We start from the raw sequence: 27,596 nt of genomic DNA, 5'->3' as shown, positions 1-27,596 counted from the left end.
TTCTGCTCATTCTTGGCTTAATGGAGCTCTTAACTTTTCTTTGAAAAGCTTGTTTTGTGGAAAAAAGTTTTTTATATTAATCTATAACAAGACAGTCTCTTTCAATACTAGTTCATAGAGTCTTGCCTACTCTGATACATGGATTGGTCTTTACTAGGTTGCTGTTCAAGGTTCCAACAAGTTCAAAACAAGGTTCCAAAATTCTATGCCCTTGCCCTCAGTACTTGATGGAGTTCGTTGGCTTTGGATACATATTTTTTAATATTTAACCTTCGTGATAATAATGCCTTCCTTGAGATTTTGAAGAGACATTATGCTTGACTGCGATTGGCCCTTGCCAATTCTATGCCCTTGCCATCAGTACTTCATGGAGTTCGTTGGCTTTGGATACATATTTTTTAATATTTAACCTTCGTGATAATAATGCCTTCCTTGAGATTTTGAAGAGACATTATGCTTGACTGCGATTGATATTCTGATATCAATATTGATATTAATTAATTTTTGATATTAATTATTGATATTATTAATTTTGCTCCTTGCTTTCAGTTTAAAAAGTATTAATTTTAAATTCCATTTAAAATTCCATTTAGATTTAATGGAATGAGGGAAAGCCTATGAGGGAGAGTGATTATATTCGGCTACCCATATAATCAAGATATAAATAAAAGGAGTCTGCGACTATGTTCTTGGAATGTCCTCGTAACTACGAGTTATCTAGATATTTTAGAATTAATTGATCAATTTTCTTCTTCTTTTGATATCATAGGATTATGTGAAACATTTCTTAGCTAAAACCAATCGATCTCTCTGTATTCATTTCCAGGTTATGATCTTCGTACCAAGAACCGAGTATTGATGGATCGTGGGGGTGTTGGTTTCCTTGTAAAGAATGGGTTGAATGATCAGGAAAGGGATGATCTTAGTATAGGCATGGAAGGCAAGGTTGAAGTTGAGGCTAATGGCTAATGGAGATAGCCATTATCTCCGACTAGGAACAAAATAAACAGGAGAAACACAATAAAATAAACAGGAGATCGACTAGAAGAAACAAAATAAACAGAACAACAATGACAATTTTCTACAGAACAAATATATTTCTAATATATGTAAACGACAAATCGTTTACAAATATCTCCCAAACATTCAATTTTATTGGTATCTTTTTCACTCATTTATTAGCTCTTCAAATTCTTCAACAAAAACTGGGAGTCTCCTCCCAAGAAATGAACACACGAAACCTAAGAAGTTGATGCAAAAAATGAGGTTTTTCAGGTTTTGACCACCTACAACTTTCCGGATTATAGGTTAATCATATGGGATTATAGGTTAATCAACTTTCCGGATTAATGTCATCATATGGCCTTTATGATCCTACAAATATTATGAATGCTGATGTTTCTCAAAGAACAATGGGTCTGGTGTAAAAAAAATAAAATAATATTAGGCGTCAAAAGAAAGTAAATTCTTTAAACATTTAAACTATTCGACTTTTTCAATTTCTCTTTCTGTTTGCAGGTGCCAGCACCATCACATAATTAAAGTTATTTTCCAATTGGGTAAATTCAACCGAATACTCGAATACTAGAATCTATCTAGGATTTTGATAATCTATCAAAATCCTGTTTTTTTTTTAGAGTTTTGGCTACTATTGAGCCGCGTCGCTCCTTAATTATAGCTCGTTACCACGAACTGTTTGACAAAAAACATAAAAAGACTGCATTTTTACTTTGCGTTTAAAGCATGCATTTTAGTTGGAGTGTTTGAAGGTAACTATAATATAGCATGAATAATACAATGTATAAAGACTACAGTATTATATGGGAGTGTATTACCTGAATGGCAATAATCAGATTTGCTAATTTTATTGGGATTTTACCAAAATCTTAGGTAAGAAAACAAACAGCTGCTAACGTTCGAGTGTGATCAGACGGGTCACTAGCCAGTGACCCGTCTGATGGTTTACCACAATATGTTTACCACAATTTTTGATAATCCAAGTGCCATTGAAAAGTAGACTTAATTGTTATGTCTTTATATTAAAATCGCATTATTTTTCATTATCTCGTCAAATCAACATTGATGAACTGGCACGATATTTCTTTCAAAATGTTACTAGTTTATAGAGCTTCTGCGCACATCTTGCTGTATTTTCTTTCAAAATTTTAACAAATGAACTAGAAAAGTTTTAAGTACCAAGGACAGTGAAATGGAACCTGCTTTTCGAATTGGTCAAGTGGAAACTATCCAAAAAAGCTAGGTGAAATTGGGGATTCAATTTTTATTGTGAGAGACCAGTGTTGGGTAGTAGCGGGTGTAATTTAAGAAAAAGGAACCGTGTGAGAAATAAGCAAATGTGCGCTAAAAGGAAATGGTTCCAAACAGCTCAAGAAATGTAGCTTTCCTTTTAGGGTATTTTTGTCTTTGGGAACCATTCACAGAAACTGGAGGGGGATGTCAAAATGTAATTTTCAATGTTTAAGAGGGGAGGGTAAATTAGTCATGTTTTAAACATTTTCTAAAATGAAAATACCTAAAAGGCATTTTAATGAAAAACTTCAAAAAAAGTGTTTTCAATATCTATAGGGAGGGAGGGGTACAGAAATTTCCATGGGGCACAGACCACTCCCTACTCCAACTGATGTTATTGAATAAACATATGGTTGATTTTTTAATTCTATCGGACAAAGAGTATCTAGAATACTCGACGCTCTTAGTGCGGTTTTGAAATACACCCTATAAATCTTACGTTAGGTAACGAGAACTTCAGAAATTACAGAACAGCAAATGAAGCTTGCATGGGCTTAAAGCTATATTGAGCCAACTAAAGCTTTGTGGTTAAAGGTTCGTACTAAAATGTTTACCCAAGCAAGCTAGGTATCCATGTGGAGACAATCTTTTTCCTGTTAGAACAAAGGGATAGCTGAAAATAGTAACACTTTTCATAAAAATTACGAATAAGGTAAGGTACCTCGCTTTAAAAGCCTTTGGAGACACATAAAATTCTTTGCCTGCCCTACTCTAGAAACATAGACGATCTAACATTCCAAAAAAAATGATTTGTATAATACTTGATGTTGTTAGTTAATTTGTTGTCATTATATGACAACAAATAATGTTGTCAATAATGGAGATAGCCATCCACTAACTAGGTGCGGATTTGCAAAAGTGTAAAATAGGGTTGAAGACTCAGATGTGCATAAAGCCTCAGACCAAGTTTGGCTGAAGTAAAAGTTTGGCTGTAAAATAGGGTTGAAGACTCAGATGTGCATAAAGCCTCAGACCAAGTTTGGCTGAAGTAATTAAAAGGATGGCATACACCATTTTTGTAACTTTTCAGGAGAGCCAAAAAACGGAAAATTGTTTGTTGGCTGTGGTTGCTCTGGAGAATGAGGCTAATGGAGATAAAAGGAATCTTGGTGGAAATCCACCAGGATGTGGTTTTGAAGTGTCAGTAAGGTAGACCCAATAAAAAGAAAATAAAGACGAGGTTGATGAAAAAAGGGAATCTTCAGAAGTTTGTGGAGGAAGTTAGTGTGATCGATTGGACATTTTCTGAAGAAGAACCCCCTACGAGTGTGATCCGTCTGATCACACTCGAACGTTAGCAGCTGTTTGTTTTCTTACCTAAGATACCTAAGACCTTACCTTACCTAAGACCCGTCTGATCAGTCACTGCTTATCCTAACCAGTTTTTATAACCTAACCAAACCATTTATATCAAGGTAAGGCCGGATTGCCAGTAAGGAGACCTTCCGTACTGAGTACTTGAAGAACAACTTCCAGAACTCAGTAGCCTCCGTTGCACTCAGGAGGTGCAGCGAAAATATCATCCAAAGAAATATTGTAATTATTATTTTTCTGCATGAAAGTCATTCTAATTATTTGTAGCAGATAAGATGACTTTTCTGGTCCAAGTACCGTAAAGGTCGTTGTTATTGTCAATTAACATTGGAGGTTAGAGCTTCCGGCCTTTTTTTTTAACTTTTCAGTAAAGACAAATTTTAAATATTTCTACTGATTGACTTCCACGTTGTGAGGTCAGTCCCATACTTGTAATCAACAAACCCAGAATAATGAGACTTTCTGAATGCCTTCTTCATTTTTCCCTTGTGCACCCAACAATTTATTGCTGCACTAAAATACTAAAAAAATAATGTTCGTAATAATTATTGATAATAGTTGTTCCTATAGAGGCTCAGTAAAAAAAAAACCAATGCTTCACGTTACTGTGATCAAGCTTTACTAAACTACAGTAAATATACCAACAATAAAAAAGCTTACCCGTAAAGGTAATAGAAGAAGGATAGAAGATAGAATATCATTTTTATCCATCCTTCCCTCATACATGCGTTACTATGTGTAATTTACATAGTATATTAGAATCATCCGATTCTAATGCAACACTGCATAGAGCAAAAGAAAGTTCCTAGGATTTTTTCGAGGGAATGGCTACGTTAAAAACATTTTGTTTGATAATTTGTACTAGAAGTGCCAAGAAATCAGTAAAATATAGAACTTTTGGGGATGAAGCCCCCTTCCTGCGTTTGTGCATAACCCCTCCCCCAGGTTCTCAAGATTTGTCCTTTGATTTGTTTCATTTTCCAAATAGGTGATCTTTTTTGAGTACTTTGTAAAATTCCCTCCCCCCAGCCCAAAACAAAATACAGCGTATGTTGCTGATAATAGTAGCTAATAAACTGTCTCAAAGCTCTATTGCAACACAAGGCTCGGTATTACAATGAAAAATTCATTACAATCATTAAAAAAAGGAATGATTCAAAATGATGAAGTCTGTTTATACGTAACCTCACTTACTTATAAACAAAATAGAAAGTATGTCACTCGTTATTAAGAACGGCATTGTATCTGAGCAAAAAAGAAATTTTCTGGAGATGATTTGGACTATTGTCCATTTCCCCAAACATATACTAATCAGGAAGAGTAGGGGAAGAGGGTTCGGATCCGTACCTTCCATTTCTAAATTCTCATGGTTTATCCGTCAAATTCTTATACATTGTCTATAGTTGAAATATTTTGATGGTTTTCTTAATTCCTGCCCATAAAAAAGGAAAATGGGTGCACAAAAATCCAAAACTAAAGCCTAGTGATGTCCATTGGAGGTCAGGGGAACATGTGCCCTAAGCTTTTTTCCCTTTGCTCTAGGTTTCGAAAAATACCTTTTTTGGGATATTTTCATTGAAAAAACGTCTTTTTAGTTTTCTGATTTTAAAAAAAATGCAGATTTGCGCTCCCCTACATTTGAAAATATTTATTAGCCCCCCCCCCCGTGAAATTTTCGTCAATCAACACTGCTTCGAAAGTCTAAATATTACCAGCTTCGCCAATTCACGAAAATATTTGGAGAAGGAGTTTTTTCTAATCTTTTCAATGAGGATATATGAAAAGTGATGTTTTGTCAAAATCATTTTTTTACTAAAAAAACATTTTTCAAAATCTGAAGGGTAGTTGCTACCACCTCTCAGTGGGGCTCCTGTCCAATCGCTCCTTATTACTAGTAGCTAATAAAGTTATTTCTAAAGCTTCCTTGCAATAGAACCGTTGCTACTTCAATAGTCTATTAAAAAAGAAACATTCCCACAAGATAAATGTGACCTCGCTTATGTATTTATAAAATATGTCAACATTAGAAGGGGCTGTATTGTATCCGAGCAGGGAATTTAATTTCTGGAGATGCATTGGTCTCCAATTATTAATTTCAGTAAAAATGGAATTTAGAACGGCACTCCCGCTGAGTCAAAAGGAACGCCAAAATGTGTGTGACGTGGTATTTGTCGGCTTTTTGTAGCGTTGGCAATTATCATACTTGTGCGTTGTATTTAATAATCAGTCTTTTGTTGACTGAAGTGTTTCAAAGAAGTCTTTTTTTACTTGGAATTAAGTATAGATGATATGACTTTGGATTTGACGATAGATGAATTGTTGGAGGGTGATTCTTATTTATTTTATTGTTTTTGTTGGTTCAACTTGTTCGTATCTTGCATTCGAAAATTCTGTTTCTGAAGAGGTTAAATAGTTTTAGGGGCAGGGGTTGAAAGAAGAAAAATTGACAATTACAGTTCAAAATATGGGAAATTGGCTGGAAATTGTTAGGATTTTAAATTTTATTACTGGGTCTTTTTTTAACTTGGAATTAAGTATAGATGATATGACTTTGGATTTGACGATAGATGAATTGTTGGAGGGTGATGCTTATTTATTTTTTTGTTTTTGTTGGTTCAACTTGTTCGTAACATGCATTCGAAAGTTCTGTTTCTGAAGAGGTTAAATAGTGTTTAGGGGCAGGTGTTGAAAGAAGAAAAATTGACAATTACAGTTCAAAATATGGGAAATTGGCTGGAAATTGTTAGGATTTTAAATTTTATTACTGGGTCTTTTTTTTTACTTGGAATTAAGTATAGATGATATGACTTTGGATTTGACGATAGATGAATTGTTGGAGGGTGATGCTTATTTATTTTTTTGTTTTTGTTGGTTCAACTTGTTCGTAACATGCATTCGAAAGTTCTGTTTCTGAAGAGGTTAAATAGTGTTTAGGGGCAGGTGTTGAAAGAAGAAAAATCGGCAATTACAATTCAAAATATGGGAAATTGGCTGGAAATTGTTAGATTTTAAATTTTACGACTGGGTTCCTCTGAAGAAAACATGTCAATAAAATGTAAGTAGTGTCGTTGGATTTGACGATAGATTAATTGTTGGAGGGTGATTCTGATTTATTTTATTGTTTTTATTGATTCAACTTGTTCGTATCTTGCATTTGAAAATTCTGTTTCTGAAGAGGTTAAATGGTTTTAGGGGCAGAGTGTTGAAAAGTTTTGAAAGAAGAAAAATTGGCAATTTTAATGTAAAATATGGGAAATTGGCATGAAATTGTTAGAATTTTAAATTTTACGACTTGGTGCCTCTGAAGAAAACATGTCAATAAAATATAGGTATTGTCATTAGATTCCAAAATTTATTCTTTTTCCAAATTTCATGATTGCTATTCTGACAACGTACTATATGACAGCCCCCTCCCCCGTAACGGTCTCCATATATACTAGGGCTGGATCTAGAATAAAATCTTGGGGGGGGGGCAATGTGACACGGGCAATAGTAATTGATTAACATGTATATTTTAAAAAAGGAATGAAAAACAGAAAACACAAGGAATAAGGGTACCAGAAAAAATTCGGGGGGGGGGGCGTCCCCCCCACCAATCCCGGATCAGCCAGTGATTTGTACTCTTAAAATGAACAAAAGATTACCAAAAATGGTACTGATGTATTATAGCGACCACACTCAACAAGTGAAGTTACATTAATCATAATGAAATACTGGTTACCAAAATATGATGAAAATATAATACTCTAATAGAAAATAATAGAAATCATAACAGAGAATTATGGAAAGAATTTTCGCCGCCCAGAACGTATTATATTAAATACCTAACCAGCTCCATGTACTACATATTTAATTAAAATGTTCCTGCATAGTAGTTTATCTCACTCAGGCTAAGCTAATTATTTCCGAGTTCACACAGAGAAACCGGTTTTACAACAGATGAAGAGCAACAGTGTGGTCGTTATAATACGTAAATATCCAAAAACAAGTGGGTGTTGTCGCTCTTCTTAGATCCCAGTATGGTGTACAATACAGGCTCAGTGCAACTATCTTTACTTTATGATTTGTTGTAGTTTGACTACACTAGAATGCAATAAGTCTAGCTGGTTGACAGGGGCGTAGCTCCAGCATTTTTATTGGGGGGAGAGGGATCTCCATTCAATGAGTCAAGGGGCATAGGGTTTAGAATAATTTTTTCTACAGATTATTGGCGGATCAACTACCCCCCCCCCAAACGACGCCACTGGTGGATGATCATTATAACTGTTCACTGATTGCTTTTAAAAATGTTTGAACTGATCTAAAGTAAATGTGAACTTTAATTCCCAAAGTAAAGCACACAAATAAACACCGAAATATGAACTTTTTTACACATTTCTCTTGTGTCCCAGTGTTCATCTTCAAGTTCCTTCAAAAACGTCAAATTTAGAGTAAAGAGCTGGGGAGTGGAAAGGGATGACCTTGACCTTCATAAATAGAATAATATCTGTTTGTTTTAAGTTTTAGTATCGCTAACTCTTCACTTTCATTATTTAAGACTTTCTACTTGTAAAACCAATACTTTAAATAAAAGATAACATTTAAAGTGTAATTAATAGTATATAGCATTTAAAGGTAAACTTTATATCTGTTTGAAAGATTTTGAAATGTTACACCACTGAGCAATAGAAGATTTGGGTAGTAGAAGTAGTAGTAGAAGATTAGAAAATGATAATAACATTATAAATTTCTTTTCTTTTCTTTTCTAATTACATACTTGGGGCGGTACTAAACATGAGAGGAGGATTTGTTGCTACCCTTAGCCTCTGTTCTTTTGACTAGAATTGGAAAAACTTGAAAATACAGGCTTAAAAGGGAATTTGTTAAGTCTTTCGATCCCCTCTCTCCCACAAAAAGTGACACAAATCTGTAAATAGTGATCCACAAACATTTATGTGGTTTAGATAACAAAGAACTGAAACGTGTAATATGATTACTATTAATAATTGATAGTATAATGGTTACATATTTGAATAAATACAACATAAAAAAATTAACTATTTTTATTTTTACCACTCCGAACGAAATAAAGAAATCTATAAAATGTAAAACATAATAATTGATTTCTTGTGCTATGATAGATGTTAAAAAATATAAATTTGATTAAATCCCTTTTTTATTTGACCAACTTTGATTTTTTGACATCCATTCACAGCACAGTCAATTAATTAATTAACCATTCAATTCTAATTTTTTTTCGCAAAAACTGTTAGTGCAACTCATCCGCAATGCAAATTTCTATAGTTGGATCTAATCTTCTAATTTGTTTTTTCGGGTTTGGGAATACGGTAGAAATGTAGCAGAAAAAAGCATAATTTTTAAATTAGTCAAGAAATGTGGGAACGACGGGGATAACACATGAACGATTTTCTTCATGGTAACTGTGGTATACCACAAAGAAGCTTGTTCTATAATATTTACGTCGTTTTTCTCAGGGTGTTGCCCACTTCCTGCAACCTAGTGTACGTCTCACAACACCATGTATGCTGCACGGTTCCGCCACGTTTGACACAGCCCCCAAGTCGCTTGGCATAATTCCGCCACGCTTAGCACCTGTCACCTGGCGTACATGCTTTCTGAGATACCCAACGGTTTTTCTAAAAAAACAACTTAAGAACGAACTAGTACAGCGTGGCTATGTTTTGATATAACAAAAGACAGCTTTTTCGCCTATATTTATTGATACCAGGAAAAAGACTTGTAAAAGTCAATGTAAATCCTGAAATTGATACAGATCTTAAACCCACCCTCAGGGCTGTTTTTCATTTTTAGGGGGAGTACGAAAGAATTTTTTTGGGGGGATTGGGTTCAAAAAACGCATATAAAACTTGTTAATTTTCATTTTTGTTATGTTTTATGAGTCGGATAAACATTCCGGGGGATGGGTTCAAACCCCCTAATCCCCCCTGGGTACGGCCTCGCCCACCGTGTAATTTTCGTTGTGATCTACGCTTAATCTGAGGAATCTTACAAACCACTTAATAGTATTATAACGTTCACTCCCACCCCCTTTCATGCTAACAGTCGCTCTTCATAATTTCTCACATACCCAAAGATGTTATCCTTAAATAAAGTAACATTTTTCACTCGCACAATGACATGGAAATAGACTTCATCAATGGTGCCAGACCCCCAAAAATGTAGGAAATATAACGTAGGAAAAACGTAGGCATATGCCATTAAGATATAATCAAGATATAATAGATATAATAATCAAGATATAATCAAGATATAAACAAGATATAATCAAGAAGCAAACAAACAAATTTTAATTCACTAGCCCACCTTCAAAAATCTTTTTCTAAACAACCTTAAAAATAATGGATTTTCACCTAATCTCTTTGCACCCTATTAAAGTCTCTAATAATAAAAATAATGAAATATATAATAAGTAAAAAAAATAATAAATAACAACAAAAACAATAGTAATAAAAATCAATATTAAAAAATAATAAATCCGTAAATAAAAATGGGATACACAAATTAGATGATATCTGTGAAACATATATGCAAGATATTGTGCTTATTTCAAGACGCTCAGATTCAAGTTTTAGGCATATAGTCATAATTAGCGACCTCAGAACCCCTTATATATCAACTTCACTGCATATCAGCCTTCCTTTGGGAAATGCGTGTACACTGTAATACGGAGCTTTGAATAATCGCCCTATCACGTCCATTATAAGATTTTTAGCTTGTGTTGCCACACTATTTATAATTGACCGGGCGATGTTGCCGTACATTTTATAGCTTGAATAAGAGATCCGAATAAGCGAATAAACTGAAAGCCGACACCTACTTTTCTGGAAATGTTACAAACGACATTTTTGTCACGTTTTGTGCCAGAGGTGAGATTTTCAGATTTAATGAAACTCGCATATTAAAAAAGTGTGAATTTTGTTAGGAAAAGTTTAAAATTACCTCAAAAGAAGTATTAAATGCGGGATTTGACAGCATTGAGAGTTTTCTATTGTCCATCCCCCCTTCATTGGAAACCTTGACAATACCAATGTCGTAATGCTGTATGTACATTGAATAGGCAGCGGTTTACTGAACAATTAGTAAGAGATGGCAAGTTTCCGTTATTTAAAACTCTCATTAACTTTCCAATTGATGCATTTAAGATCCCCTGTAAATTTTTACCGAAATTGATTTTGAAAGTTCACTGTGGCTCTGAGAAAACTCGCTAATGGGTCATTTGTCTTTGAGGTGGTCAGCCGATGCCAAGACTCGCAAAATTATTTTTAAGGAATCGAATGACCTTAAGCTTTGGATATCTTATTTTAGCATTAGCCTTGTCATCAGCAAGCTCAAAGATCCTTGGACATAAACAGTGGGGGAATTCAGAAGCCAGTTGTGGAGTATGTACTCTACAGACTGTTTTGTTTCAGAACATTTGTTTTGCAATCCTAACCTTGCAATCATAATCAGTGTCTTCAAAGACCCTTAATCACCCGCTTGGGGGTCATTGAACAAATATTTACAATGTATATTTATACTGTATTCTGATATAGCTTGGCCATGTTACAATCTTAATGATGTTAAATATTAGGATCCAGTAATTTGAAATGATTGAAAAATTTCGAGCCTAAAGAGGCTTAATTTATCTGTAAGACTGCATTTGTGGGGGGAGGGGGGTTGTGCGTAGGTTTCGCCCCAAAGCCACATTCAAGGGATCTAGATGGTCCCGATATATTGACTGTACACCATTTTCTATAATGCATTTATGAAGCACCAGTTGTATATTGAGCTTTATATGTAATTTAGGCCTCTCGCCCCTGAAAATTCACACATTTTGTTACCCTTGTGATTCATTCTTTAGATCCTATACCGTTTTTATTCAAATCAAGAAGTTAAAATTTGATCCTCCTGTGCCATGAAGAACTGGAGATGGATTCAAGTGAATAAAGAATATTGGTGCCATCCATTCACTATATTGGGAGCTTCAGTTACCTTTGTAGTATTATTAGTAAAGATGGTGGGAACAGTGAAGATGTTAAAAGTAGAATAGCTAAGGCTCAGGGTGTTTTTTCACAGTTAAAAAAAGTTTGGAAGAATAGAAAGATAAGTCTGCAAACCAAGATTAGAATATTGGAAGCTACAGTGATGACAGTGGTTAAATATGGCTCTGAAGCATGGGCGCTCCGAAAAGCAGATGAAAATTTACTAGATGTTTTCCAGAGAAATTGCCTACGGATTGTTCTGGGTACCCGGCTGACTGACCGTATTTCAAACAGTAGGTTGTACGAAAAATTTGGCTCAATCCTGCTTTCTAGGGCTATAATGAAAGAAAGGTTGAGATGGCTAGGCCACGTTCTACGGATGAAGGATGACAGATTACCGAAGATTGTCCCTTTTGGCCAACCGTCTGGGGCTACACGGAAGGCAGGTCGTCCTTGTTTTGGTTGGGAGGATGCCATAAATAAAGATTTAAAGGAGATGGGGCTTCTTGGGAGGGTGTAAAGAAGGAGGCTTTAAATAAATTAGGTTAGAGGAGGAGCGTGCGTAGCTGTGTTGGCCTCAGGCGGCTTGGTGCTGCAGTGAGTTATTAGTAATAGTAGTAGTAATCATTGTGTACGCCTAAAAAATCAATACATCTCAAATCTCCCGATTGAATGCCCCCTAGCTCCAGTCTTGGAAGTTCATCCGTTCTACAGGGGGGAAAACGTGTGAGGCACATCGCCGATAAATTTCCACCTCATGAACATGGAGCGCAACTTGTTATGCCATGTGTGATACACTCTAGACCGATCATAATCGCGCTCCAACCACGTAGCGTCATAATGTACACGATTTTGAAAGTAAAAACCCCTCGCACTTCACCACTGTATCAACATAATGTCTACACTATCAAATTGACTATAATAGTACTATCTTGACGCTGTAAACTTTCACTTTCCAAGTAAAACAGATTTTACAAGAAATACTATGTATTTTGACCATCATATTTGCATACTGAATAGTGTAGAAAATACCTAAGAATTGTTTGTCAAGGTCATAATTTTAAACCTGTTGTCTCCTTATTCTCAATGACTAAGGCCATGATTTTTTTTTCTACTAAATCTGCAGCAATGCGGCTTTTCATGGATTCGGAAAATTGCTGATTTAGAGGCTCCTTAACGAGAATTCAGGTAATTTTGCGACTGAAGTCGAGATTTTAAGTAACCTTGGGCCTCTCCATAATTAAATTTTGATGTTGTTGTTGTTGATGTTGTTGTTGATAGAGCGTAGTCGCATTTGAATTAGCATCACTGTCGAGGCGACGAGGAAATTTGCCGTTTTATTTGATTCGGTTCGTTAAATGTTTACATCATGTCGTCTTTCGACGACAAAAAATAGAGTGGGTGTTTTAACACCACCGCAGTTTTCCGCCAATCAGGAAATCTTGAATCATTAAGATGATTAGTTGCGCCAGAATAGACAGGATATGTTAGGTTAGCCTATGTCTATTTCTATGTCTGTTCTTATGTCTATGTCTATATCTATGTCTACTCTGACCTACTTGAATTAAACGGTTTCGGGAAACATATGGTGGCGTAAAACCGCGGTGGCGTTAAAACACTATTACGGAAAAAAAAGTCTTCTGTTTTCTCCGTTTACTTATAAGCTTAAACGGCATCTTCAAAATGAAACGTGAATTGACGTCAATTTTAAGAAAATATGATTTGTTTACGTGTAAGGATGATAAGGAGCATTAGAGCAAATTAATTAGCTGAAAGAACTCTGACAGCTGGTTAATTCAGTATCGAATAGCATAAGAGTATTATATTTATAAGAAACAACAAAAAAAACGTGTTCAATATGCTATCTCGAGGCGAAACAGAAAAGTAACAAAACACCAAAGAGCAAAATATCGATATAATTCGATGATGATATCGACATGAGTGTCTGTTGACTATATAGTGCTAACTCAAACACACCTCTTCTAGGTGGATTGCCTTTCGCATGTGTCACCTTGACCTCACTATGACTTAAGACCTGTGACCTTACTGTGTTTTGTAAATGGTTTGGCGAAGTTTGGCATTTTTTCACTGTAATATTAAGTATAAAGAATTTAATTTATTTAGTTGGTAACTGTTAATTTAGTAGTAAGTGTCTGATCTCAGTTCCTGACAGGAAAACGGCTTAAAAGCTTGAAAGAATGCCCAGTCTCACCAAACGCTAGATGGTTTTCTACCAACACTAGAGCCAGTTTCCATTTTTATAAGTAGCCTACACTCTTTGACCTTTTTGACAACTATTGCCACATTATTACTCATTAAGTGATGCTGGATCTCCCCTAAGATTATTCTTTAGGTAAAAACTAAAGAATTCTTTTTTTCCAGAGAAGCTTTCAAAGATTTATTTTTTGTTATCTCGTCTGTAAGGTCATTTGATATTGTTTTCTGTTTTCTTTGTGTCGTTACATTTTTTTTTGGGGGGGGGGGCCAGAAAAAATTAGACTGTGTAACAAAAATCGAACTAGTGTGAAAGAGGCGGGGTTTGAATCCCTCGAATTTATGGTAAAATCTGTTTTATTTAAAAAGAAACATATCTAAATTAGTTCTAGTTATTGAAGTATTGTAAGTGAAAAATTGCATCTTAATAAAAAGATTAGGACAGTGAGGGGGTTCCCTCAGATACAGGTCCATCCTGAATATAGCACTACAAATAAACACAAATTAAACAATACATTTTTTTAATGGAAGTAAGGAGGTGCATCAAAGCTTAAAATGAGCGTAAAATCATGAGGGAAACTGTCACCCGTTCGTTATTTACCCCAAGCGCTTGAAGAGACAATCCTCTCTCAAGAGAAATATATATATATATATATATATATATATATATATATATATATATATATATATATATATATATATATATATATATATATATATATATATATATATATATATATATATATCGTCACAATGCCTCGATAATAAAAAAAAATTCGACTTATCAATACTTAATCCATGTATTCGAAAAGTTTCAAAACAGCAAATTTTCAGTTTATATCTTTCGAAAGGCAATTGGTAAATAAAATTCGTGCTGATACCAACCAGTGTTGCCAACACTTTGAAATAAACTGTACTACTTTGCCGACTAAAATTGTAGCGCAAGAGGTTAATTTGTACCATCTAAAAAGCAGTTTAAAAATATCCCCTAATTAGAGGAAAATTTTCAACAAACTAATAATTGAACAGATATCCGAGTCAGAAAGGAGGAAGTAAAACCAAGATGAACCGGGAAATTTGATTGTACCAAAACATTTCCTAATGTACCGAATTGTACTAGTACCTCCAAATTGTACCGAAAACGGTGTAGTTGTACCACGTTGACAACGCTGATACTAACTGGCCATATTTAATGCAAGGCTTTTGGTAAATCTTTGTTCAAACATTGTCGTAAAGAGGGGAAAGTTAAGTGGATGGCAGTTTCCCTCACATACAGGGTAATGAATTTTTCTGAAGTTTTAATGCTGCTATTTTTTTTGAAAAGGTTTTTTTTTAATCTATTATGAGTCTGAAATATGATTGGTTGGAATATTTAATGAATTTGTGCTACTTGTATGCAAGAGGGACTGTTTACGGATTGTTTTATACGGTTAGAACTCACTGTGTAGAACTGTAATGAGGAAAAGGAAAATATTTTAGCCTATACTTTTACGGATGAAAGCATGATAGGTTGCAAGCTTTCTTGCTTTTTGGCAGCCCCGCAGGGGTCTAATGAAAAGCAGGAGGTCCCAATTGAGTGAGAAGGACCATAAGATAAGATATAACGGAAATGGAAACAAATTAGGGCGGGGTTAAAGAGTAAAGCTCTTAGTTTTGAGGGAGCCTTAGGGAGTAGTCGTGGAAAGTTAGGTATGGAATTTTTTTAAGTGAAGATAAAAAAAGGGTATTTGGTACTTATGTGTTATAGCGGTCAAACTGTATTCTTGAAATGTGATAAATTGGGTTCCTTTGTCCACAGATATAATCAGCTTAGACTGAGTGAGATAAAATACTATGCAGGTAGATTTTAATTAAATATTTAATACATAGAGGTTAGGTATTTAATATAATGCATTCTGTGCGGTCTGTTTTCCATAATTCTGTGTTGTAGTTTCCGTAATTTACTTATTAAATTATTATGTTTTCATAATATTTTGGCATATTTCATTAGGATCAACCTAACTTCACTTCTTTGGTTTGGTCACTATAACACGTAAGTACCGGACATTTTTCAAAATATAGGTTGAGTTAGATACACAAAAGTTTTTTTTAAGGTGTTTTCAATACAAGGGCAACTGTCCGTTGTCCCCATTCCCCTCCTTTAGTTAGGAGGGCTGTAAGAAGAAGAATTTTTACCTGTGCTGACCTCAGATTACTAGGTGATGCTATGGGTTGTCCGTAATAATATTTCAGCATATAGATAGATAGATAGATAGATAAGTGTATTTCAAAAACCCGTGGGCCATATACACACAAAATATAAATAAATAACAAACAAGCAAGGAAATTAACAACAGTACGAACACGCACAAAAAACAGAATTCAACGCAAAAAGTACCAAATCTAACTACAAAAGAAATTAATCATATAAAACTTTTTCTTCTTATTAAAGATTTTTCTATATATACTCCCACTCGAAATATTGTGGTTGGGTTACTATTTTGTAGAATACCCGGAAGCATCAAATTAATCCCATGCAAATAAATTTCCCGTAAATCCAAGAGCACCGGGCATTTCCGGAGAAAATGATCCAAGTCTTCATCATCATCTTTACAAAGAGGACAAAGATACCGCCTATCAGGACCAACTATCATTTTATTTTTGTCGAACGTTTTTTGCCTGTTCTGGATTGGAAGACAATTTGCCCTAAGCTGAATCCAACGACGTAGAATCATAGCCGGTAAATTAAGTTTAAAATAAACTTCCTCCCCAAAACTAGGTTTTGCCTGATTATAATGTTGTAGGGTTATAGAATCAAGAACCAGCCCTTGCCAATGCTGAATTTCCTGACTCTCTAATATAAATCGTACCTGGCTTTCTAAATTTGCTGGTACATCGCGAGAGCAAAGACCATTATTCCATAAATAAGGCATTCCTACTTTTTCTAGTAATGATTTAATTTGGAATGGCCACGAGGTTTTTAAGCCACATTTCAACGTCTCTTCATATGACACTCTTACTAGTCTATCTTCATTACTCTTAGTTAACTTCAACCAGAATCTAAGCATTAAAATATACCTACGTAGCTTTAAAGAAAACAGGCCCATATCACCTTTCAGAATCTGTGAATGAGTTGTCTGATGTAAACCAAACACTCTTTTATAATACTGGAGCTGAAGGGACTCCATTTGCTGCACCGTTTCTCCATCCCATATCTCTGCTCCATATTCTATTACGGGTAAAATTTTTGTGTTAAATATTCTTTTATGCATTTTTAGGTTTTTGATCCCCATTATCGTCGGGTTTCTAAATATAGCTGACATGGCCACCCTACCTCTCTTAATTATTTCATCAACATGACTCCTTAGGCTTCCATTTTCCGATAAGATAAAGCCTAAATATTTTATTCTTTTACTTATAAATAGTTCCTTATTATTAAATTTAAACGTATATTTTTCATCGTCCCCAACCTTCTTTTTTTTAAAAATAACAACTTCGCTCTTTTCAGTATTCAGCCTTAACTTTTTTATATGCAAATATTCATCTATGAGATTCAAAAGAGTCTGTAGATCTTGCGGTTTATTAGCCACCAAAGCAATATCATCTGCAAATAATAAGAGAAATAGTTTTTGAGTCCCTAGGCTAACTTTCGGAGCCCATCTATTCTCTAGAAAATTAACAACATCATTAATAAAAATATTAAACAACTTAGGTGAAAGGGTGCTAACCTGTTTTACTCCCCGCTTAATATCAAAAAGCTTCGAAAACCTATTACCAACTTGAATGATTCCACTCACACAAGTATACATGCTCACTATCAATCTAACAAATGAATGGGGAAGGCCAATATTTAGCATGGCATCCTTCAATAACTCTCTGTCGACACTATCAAAAGCCTTATGGAGATCCAGAAATCCAACATAAAGACAAGTTTATCCCTTTCCATACTTATTTATTAATACCTTTAAAATAAACACACTATCTGTCGTCCCATACCCTGTCCTGAAACCTCCTTGTTCTTCATGTATTAAATTATTTGTATTTAACCAATTGGAAAGCCTGGTATCTAATATTTTCTCCAAAACCTTACTTAAAGCAGGGACAAGTGCTATTAAACGATAATTTTCATGAGCCTTCGGGTTTCCTCTCTTAAAAAGTGGTATAAACAATGATGTCTTCCAAGCGCTTGGCCATTGCCCTGACCTTAACACCTTATTACAAAGAAGAACAATTATCGGTATCAAAATGGAAAGAAAATTCTTAAATAACAATATTGGTATACCATCAACACCCGCAGCAGTACCACCTTTTAAATTCTTAAATATTGACTTAATCTCTTGGCCATTCACATCACCAACTAAATCATAATCATGTTCTCTCATGGGATAAATAACCATCTCTGGGGTATGCGCTACCTCCTGAAGATCTACACAAACAACCTCTAAATTATGTAATTAGACCATGAATCAGCTTCCGGAACAGCCTGGGTATTAACATTTCTCCTTCCACAGTCATTCTTTATATAGCCCCAAAACTTTTTAAAATCTTTATTTCTAAAATCATCAGCGATATCCAGTTTCTTCTTATGCTCGTACTCTTTTTTTTTCTTTTTATCAAACTTTTATATTCTCTTCTTTTATCTTTATAATTAGCCAATTTTAGACTTTGATCTTCCGCGCTATCAAATTCATTCAAACGATTTAATAAATATTTTGCTTCTTCTTTCATTAACTTGCAATCCAAGTCAAAATATCCCTCATTCTTTTTTAATTTTTTAGTTAGGCCACATGATTCTGCACAACTGTCCATTTTATCATTTAACAGCATAATTACACTATGTGCATCTTTTTCATTGTCTTCTAACGCTTTCAACTTATTTTTTACATGCGACTCCAAGAGCTCCCTTTGAAACACCACAATATCTTTATCTGTTAAATCATTTCTAATTCGTTTTTCTAGACCTGTTTTTCTATAATCCGCATTGTAGAAATTTCTTACTCGTGAGCCGTGGTCCAGAAACTGCCCGATCTTCACCTCAAGCTCAATGGCTCTATGATCAGATGCAACTGAATCTAATACTCCCATATTCATTGATTCAGGTACAAATTGCGTATTAATTAGCACATAATCAACAACACTTGGAGTTGGACCCAAAAGGCAAGTGAACTCGCCCCTACCCTTATCATTCACAAACCTACCATTTGCAATCATCAGACCATGTTCCCCACAAAACGCCAGGAGCTTTCTTACCCATACATTTATTTTTCTTTTTTCATCCTTGTTGCTTCGTGGTATTCTACAACAAATTGGAACAAAATCACCTAAATTTGGGATCAACACATCTGGGATCTCAGCCTCCAGGTCGGTATAAGCATTGAAATCCCCCATTAGCACATACTCCAGATCTCTATAACTTAATGCCACCATAATGTCTATTATTTCTTGCTACGATACGCACGGTCTGTTCAACAAAATACCCGGGGAGAGGTGATATAGGAGAACAATCGTTCCATGTTTCAATAAGTGAAATCACATCAAACGAAAATAAATCGTCATATAAATAGGTCAACTTATCACATAATCCTTGTATGTTCCATGACACTAGACTCAGTATATGGACCTCTATTTCCTATGTTTCTCTGCCTTCTGTTAGCACGTTAACATCACTTGCCTTTGGTTGAGATTGCTCGTTACTAGTCTTAATCGGGGAAAAGACAACATATCCGCTAAAACACTTCAGTGTTTATTGTCATAAAAATCACCTGAAAAACCACCACGATGTCTATCATTAAACTTCTTTCTTGGCGAATGGCTTCCTTTGTGTGCTACATTACGAGTACCTGGTCGATGCAGGTCATTAGGGCTGACAATAGCACCAGCAGGTCTTTTAGCTGTCGATACTGCCTGAGGAGTGCTGGCCGATGGTACCAATGTCTCAGTATCACTATCACTGGCATCACTAACTAGCCTCATTGGAATATTATTGGGATCATTTGGGAGCCTAGCACTAAGTGATGGACCAGAATTTTGTACTGGCTTCAAATTATGCTTAATCTCGACTATTGAATTTCCATCGTACCTGAATATTCGGCCTTGGATGAACAATTTGTCACCTCGTAACTTTGCATCACGGCCGTCATTTTGCGCAAGAGTCAACATTTCCTTTAAATGTTTACGGGCCTCCCTTTGTACAGCTGTGTAATCCGGAGCCACCGATAGACCAAACCTTTTTAATACGGAGCTGTTTCTTAAAATATAGTCTCTGATTTCAACCGAGTTTAGCTTTACTACTATCGGCCCTGATTTCAATCTAAAAATGTCACGTATATCACTTCGATTTATTCCGAGAGACGGCATAGAACGATTTAATAATCCCGTTACTTCTTGCTTCAGAGTATAATCGCCGAGTTGTTGAGGGGTAAAATTATAGAAGATTAGATTCATTCTTTTCTGATCTGCTTCGAGCTTGTTGGCTCGTTCATAAGAGACTGCTAGGTTAGATTTCACATTTTCCAGCTCTCTTTTAATTTCACCGTTTGTCTTAGCATTGTTAGATAACTGCGTAATAATGCTACTTAACTGTACTTGTATGGCATCAATGCTATCCAAAAGTTCAAGAATCGTATCAACTTTCTGCGAAAGCACCGGTAATAAATCCAGTTTAAAATTAGTTTCTTGCAAGAACTGGGCACTGCTTTTTCTCGGCCTCTCGTGTTTGGTCTGCCATTTACACCCTTATAAACTTATCAAAGTGCAAAATGTAAAACCTTTATCACTCCTTGATTTGATCCAATATCGTTAATTAGCAATAAGACTTTTTTTTCACCATTCGAAAAAAATCACAATATTGGCTCAAAGCCAGGCAGGAGAGAAACGTTATTTCAATCTTGGTTTAAACTAGTTAGTTACACAATTTGTCTAAATGTAAGCATGAATGTTATCCGTAAGAAATGAAATCTGGTTTTGTTGTTAACTCCTTGAACTCTGAATGAAAACTGAAATTTCGCAGAAATATCTTTTTAAAGTAACCGCTTAAAATATAGAACAATTTAACTAAATTAGGAAATCAGAAGTGGGGTAGAGTTAAGCTTTGAGTAAATTGGGATGTAGGAGGAGCGTATGCAGCAGTGCTGGTCTCAGGTAGCTTGGTGCTGCCGTGAGTTGTTATTAGAAAATTAGCAAATTAATGGAAATAGACCTAAAATATATATAAATAAAACATTAGTAGAAATAGACACTATGAACACGGGAAAAAGACACTTCTGCTTATTACCTTTTTAATAAAATATATATTATATCATCAAAACGCCTTTAAGCCTTACATTATTGTGGATCATTTAATTTTACTCAAAAATTACCCCAAACAAACAACCATTAATCCAACAGTTCGTGGTAACGAACTGTAGTAAGGAGCGACCCGGCTCAATAGTAACCAAAACTCTCAAAAATATAATTTTGATACCACTAGTTACATGAAAAGAATTGCATTTTAATGCTGGTTTTAAATATATGTGTTTCATCAAGTTTAGTCTTACCCATCAAAAGTTACAAGCCTGAGAAAATTTGCCCTATTTTAGAAAATGGGAGGAGACACCCCCTAAAAGTCATATAATCTTAACGAAAATCACACCATCAGATTCAGCGTATCAGAGAACCCTACTGTACAAGTTCCAAGCTCATATCTACAAAAATGTGGAATTTTATTTTTATGGAAATATTTATGGGGAAATATATTAGGATACATATATAATAACAACATTAATAAAATAATGTATAATATAATATAGTATAATGTATAATATAATAATATAAAATAATAACAATAATTTTTTTGCTCTGTCAGCTTAATTTCTTGATAGGTCAATCTGGATTAACTAATGCCGAGTGACAAATTAAACAGTTTGTGGTAAAGAACTGTAGTAAGGATCGACCCCGCTCAATAGTAACCGAAACTCTAAAATATGGAATTTTGATACCAATCGTTACATCAAAAGAATTGTATTTTAATGCTGATTTTAAATATATAAGTTTCGTCAAGTTTAGTCTTACCCATCAAAAGTTACGAGCCTGAAAAAATTTGCCTAGTTTTAGAAAATCATTTTTCGGGTGGGAAGTGGCGGACGAAATTTCTGCTGAGAGGATTTTGCATGGGTAGAATTTTCTCTGGAAAGGGAAGTTCTAGGGATTGAAATTTTCTGGAGAAATTTTACACTGGGGTACTTGGTCAGAATTTCTTTACGAAATTTGTTTATATGTCTTGCTTTATCTTTGACGATTCAATTTTACAGGTGGAGATGTGGATGGCAATCGCTCCGGGTAAGGAACCTTTTTGAGAGAGTCATTCTTTGGTTTGATGCTAATTGCCTTGTCCTAAATGTTACGAGGTCAAGTTTTCTATTTTTTCCCCCTATTTCTCTGGCTTGCCCTCAGTTAACCGAAATCCACCTTTCAAGGGGTTCTCTCAGTACACCTAAGGATCAGTATGTCTGATTCCTTGGTATTCTTCTTGATGAAAACCTTTTGTTCAAGCATCATATTGGAGTAATTAATATGAAGATCTGAAGGAGTCTTGGAATTTGTAGGAAGTTAAAAAATATTTTCCTGGATCAGTTTTAAAAATTCTGTTCCATTGCTTAGTTCAGCCCTACGTCTTTTATTGCCCTACTATATTAATATCAACTTTTTCTTCTTTTCTGAAACCACTATCTAAGTCTTATGATAAAGCAAGAAGGCTTATACAGGAAACCGATTGTTCTATAACTAACCTAAATAGCCCTTTACTTGGTTTGCGGTCACTCTACAGTCTTTCTGTTCTACAGTCTTCTACAGTCTTTCTGTAGGGCATTTAGTTTGCCCTAAGCTGAATCCAACGACGTAGAATCATAGCCGGTAAGTTAAATTTAAAATAAACTTCCTCCCCAAAACTAGGTTTTGCCTGATTATAATGTTGCAGGGTTATAGAATCAAAAACCAGCCCTTGCCAATACTGAATTTACTGACACTCTTCAGCTCTTTTGCCTGATTTCAATTTCTCAACTTTTCTTAATCCTGACTTACAAGGTTTAAAGGATATGCAAATACATTTCCTAAATTTTGAAGAAAAAAACCCATTGATATGGCTTAAAATTCTACTCAAATAACAGGAATTATGTTTTCAGAACTAAAGCCAGAGAAAAAGAAAGTGATAACTGAAAATTACAGTAAAATATTGTTTTGTAAAATTTTCAATAGGTATAGACCTGCCATGTAGGCAAATTTCAGGACCCTCTAGTGGGAGAAGGAGTGGAGGTAGGTACTTCAAAATACCTTCCTAGGACATGCTTTAGCCTGTAGCCCCATCCCTGAAAATTTCATTTTTCTAACCTAACCCCTTACCAAGATAGCCAAAACTAGCTAAAAACAGAATTTTACCAAAATCAGAACCGCATCCAAGGTTTTACCTTTAAAAACCTTCAAGAAAGTAGGCTATATCTAGAAACAAATTGCACCGACCTACCTATAAGTGACGTTAAGTCTAGGTAGTTTCGCGTGTTGATATTAAATCGTAGACTATTCTTAGGCTACCTACAATATTGGGGTTGGGTTACTATTTTGTAAAATACCCAGAAGCATCAAATTAACCCCATGCAAATAAATTTCCCGTAAATCCAGGAGCACCGGGCATTTCCGGAGAAAATGATCCAAGTCTTCATCATCGTCTTTACAAAGGGGACAAACATACCGCCTATCAGGACCAACTATCATTTTATTTTTGTCGAACGTTTTTGCCTGTTCTGGATTGGAAGACAATTTGCCCTAAGCTGAATCCAACGACGTAAAATCATAGCCGGTAAGTTAAATTTAAAATAAACTTCCTCCCCAAAACTAGGTTTTGCCTGATTATAATGTTGCAGGGTTGTAGAATCAAAAACCAGCCCTTGCCAATACTGAATTTCCTGACACTCTAATATAAATCATACCTGGCTTTCTAAATTTGTTGGTACATCACGAGAGCAAAGACCATTATTCCATAAATAAGGCATTCCTACTTTTTCTAGTAATGGTTTAATTTGGGATTGCCACGAGGTTTTTAAACCACATTTAAACATCTCTTCATATGCCGCTCTTACTAGTCTATCTTCATTACTCTTAGTTAACTTCAGCCAGGATCTAAGCATTAAAATATACCTACGTAGCTTTGAAGAAAACAGGCCCACATCACCTTTCAGAATCTGTGAATGAGTTGTCTGATGTAGACCAAACACTTTTTTATAATACTGGAGCTGAAGGGACCCCAGTTGCTGCACCTAGCTATATATATAGATACTAGCTGTTGGTGTGGCGCTTCGTGCTCCCTTAACACCTAGTTGACTCTACAGGTCTCAACAGGTTGACTCTAGTTCGGCATTGTGGAATGACATGCATAAGAGGAAAATTTTCAAGTATAGTTGAAAATTTTCAAGTAAACTACTGTCAACCAGCGTGTGTTCCCCGGGGAGACCCTTCAACAAGGTTGACTCTAGTTCGGCATTTTTCGTCATTTATATATCCCCCAGTGCCCTCCCGGCATCCCCGTAGTAGTTGTGTCCCTGTGTCCCGGTCGTCATTTATATTCCCTGTGTCCCGGTCGTCATTTGTGTCCTGGTGTCTCGGTCTGTAATTTCTTTCTGAGTGTCCCGGTCTTCACTTATATTCCTTGTGTACTGGTCGTCATTTGTTTCCCGGTCTATAATTTTTCTTTGAGTGTCCCGGTCGTCATTTATATTCCTTGTGTCCCGGTCTATAGCGTCATAAAGTCTTCAGTGGCTCTGATGGTGAAGCCAGTTGAGGAAGTTTAACTTTTCCTGAGGGGCAACACATTCCCATTTTTTCAGCATTAAATTTCAGGGCCCGGCAATAGGGACAAATTTAAGACATACTCCCGATTTGAACACATCTAATCAAATTATAATCATCGACTGGGCTGTACCTGAATGCCAGGCGATAATTTTGACTTTGCTCTTGTGATTCCTAGGTACGCTTTCTTTTGGCATTATCTCTTTGAGCCTCAAGCCTGTTGTCACGTTGTTCTTGTGATTCCTCGGCCCGCTTTTGGTATCATCTCTTTGAGCCGCGAACCTGTTTTCACATTGTTCTTTTGATTCCACGGCACGATTTTTTTTTTGGTAATTCCTCTTTGAGACACAAGCCTGTTTTCACGTTGTTCTTGTGATTCCTCGGAACGCTTTCTTTTCTTACTTTCTCTTTTAGCCGCAAGCCTTTTGGCATTAACTCTTTGAGCCGCTTCCTCGGCTGTTTCTTCTGCCATTGTAGGATTTATACTAAAATTTCTCTTTGAATTAACTCTTTGAGCAGCTTCCTCGGCTGTTTCTTCTGCCATTGTAGGATTTAGACTAAAATTTCTCTTTGAATTAACTCTTTGAGCAGCTTCCTCAGCTGTTTCTATATATCCCCTGTCATCCAACCATCACTACTATTTTGGCAGCCGCCCTCCCCCCTGAAAAATTTTCTGCTGCCACCCTTGCACATATCTACTTAATACTTTTGTTTTCTATTTTTTTTCATGTAAGAGCCATATTCGCTTTTTTGGTGGAATTAATTTTTAAAAAAACAAGGTTTTTTAACGGAAAGTAAGGAGCAACATTAAAACTTAAAACAACAAAAATTACTTCATATATGAAAGGGGCTGCTTCCTTATCAACGCCCCGCTTTTTACGCTAAAGTTTGACTCTTTCTCTTAACTCTACTTTTCAAAATAGTAAAAACCTTTAGCGTAAAGAGCGAGGCGTTGATGAGGAAGCAGTCCCTTTTTTATACGGAGTAATTTTTGCTCGTTTTAAGTTTTAGTGTCGCTCTCTACTTTTCGTTAAAAAAAACTTTTTTTTAAATTAATTTCTGAACGTTTTTGAATCAATGTATGTTTTGATTTTGGCTCTCCGCAGATAAATAATTAAAACGAAATTTGCATATTTATTTTTTTGGCTAATTGGCTTTCTCATAGTTTGATCGAATGATTTTGAGAAAAAACGAGCGGGGGAAGAGGCCTAATCGCCCTCAGATTTTTTGGTTACTTAAAAAGGTAATTAGAACTTTTGATTTTTACGAATCTTTTTATTAGTAAAAGATATACGTAACTTACAAATTAGCTTACGTAACAAACTTTTGTATTCTCATGTTTTTATTACGTATTTGAAGGGGTTCACCCCCTCTTCAGTACCTCGCTCGTTACACTAAAGCTTAAATTCTGTCCCAACTTCTTATGAATGAACCCTGAATCACAAAAGCCGTAGAATAAATGGTTGAAATTACTAAAAATGCTTTAGCGTAAATAGCGAGGTTTTGGGAGAAGATGAGCCCATCATATGCTTAATAATTTCTGTTCATTTTAAGTTTTAATGCTTTTCCTTGCTTTCACTTGAAAAACAATTTCATATTTATTTTGTCATTCTTTTTTTTAAATTATGCTAGAGAATCCTGCGCTCCCTTCATGAAACTTTTCTTCCCCCTTGACAAATTCCTTCAAGGAAAGTTCCCCCGACATATCCCCCTATTTCCCCCCCCCCTAACCTAAAAATCCCTCAGAAAACGTATGTGCACTTCCAAATAACCATTACTATATGTAAGCGCTGGTCAAAGTTTGTAACTTGTGGCCCCTCCCAAGGGGACTGTGGGGGAGTACGTCGTCCTCAAAGACATAGTTATAAGGTTTTTTGACAACGCTGAATAAAAGGGCCATCTCAGAATTTGGATCCGGTGAATTTGGGAAAATTATTATCGGGGGAGGTGGCCTAGGTGCCCTCCAATTTTTTTGGTCACTTAGATAGGGCACTAGAACTTTTCATTTCCATTAGAATGAGCCCTCTCGCAATATTCTAGGATCATAGGGTCGATACGATCACCCTTGGGAAAAAAATAAAATAAACACGTATCCGTGATCTGCCTTCTGGTAAAAAATACAAAATTCCAAATTTTGTAGATAGGAGCTTGAAACTTCTACAATAGGGTTCTCTGAAACGCTGAATCTGATGCTGTGGTTTTCGTTAAGATTCTATGACTTCTAGAGGTTGTTTCCCCCTATTTCCTAAAATAAGGCAAGTTTTCTCAGGCTCGTAACTTTTGATACGTAAGATTAAACTTTATGAAACTTACATATTCAAAATCAGCATGAAAATGCTATTCTTTTGATATAGCTATTGGTATCAAAATTCCATTTTTTAGAGTTTTGGTTACTATTGAGCCGGGTCGCTCCATACTACATTTCGTTACCACGAACTGTTTGATCATTGGCGCATTTGGACATTAACAATAACATAATAACAGCACATGGAGTTATACACGTCAATAAATTTAAGAGGACACAAGCTTACAGATGAGAAAAAACTTGAAAAGAAAACAGAGATGAGCATTTCACATATTTGATAATAAGGGCTGAAAAATCTACAGTAACGTTTTCTTATGTTCTGAAGTCAGTGGCGTCATCTTCATCCAATGATCTTAACCGTTTTAGGTTCCCTTGCCCTTTTTCGAAAATCGACCTTATTTTCTCTGGTTTGTAAATGTTCATACGATCGTTGGCCTTAATGAGTTTTTTATCACTAATATTGCAATATAAAAACTAGATAAACATAAATACCACTATCTCTGTTTAATGGATGCTGTGAAGTTCCTGGGTAAAGAAAACTATTTGTATTCCAATAGGAAGAGAACAATCACCCTGCAGCACCCTTACTCAGGCTTATTCCAAGCGAAGGGAAATTTGTTATAAATTCCACCTCCTTCAATCCAACCCCCATTTATATTTATCTGAACACTCATGTA

General features: G+C 35.4%; 1 long non-coding RNA gene across 1 annotated transcript in view; it reads left to right on the top strand.

Annotated features, from left to right (window-relative positions):
• The first annotated feature begins 6,397 nt into the window (after positions 1 to 6,397).
• The window catches only part of LOC136037643 (uncharacterized), a 32,024-nt gene continuing 10,825 nt past the window's right edge, over positions 6,398 to 27,596 (top strand). The window contains exon 1 of the long non-coding RNA XR_010619999.1: positions 6,398 to 6,464. This is a non-coding gene — a long non-coding RNA (uncharacterized LOC136037643). The remainder of the gene's footprint in view (positions 6,465 to 27,596) is intronic.

The sequence above is a fragment of the Artemia franciscana genome, chromosome 17, assembly GCF_032884065.1.
Source record: "Artemia franciscana chromosome 17, ASM3288406v1, whole genome shotgun sequence".
Lineage (NCBI taxonomy): Eukaryota > Metazoa > Arthropoda > Branchiopoda > Anostraca > Artemiidae > Artemia > Artemia franciscana.
Note: the sequence above shows the minus strand (reverse complement) of the source record. Positions and strands in the feature narration are given on the sequence as shown.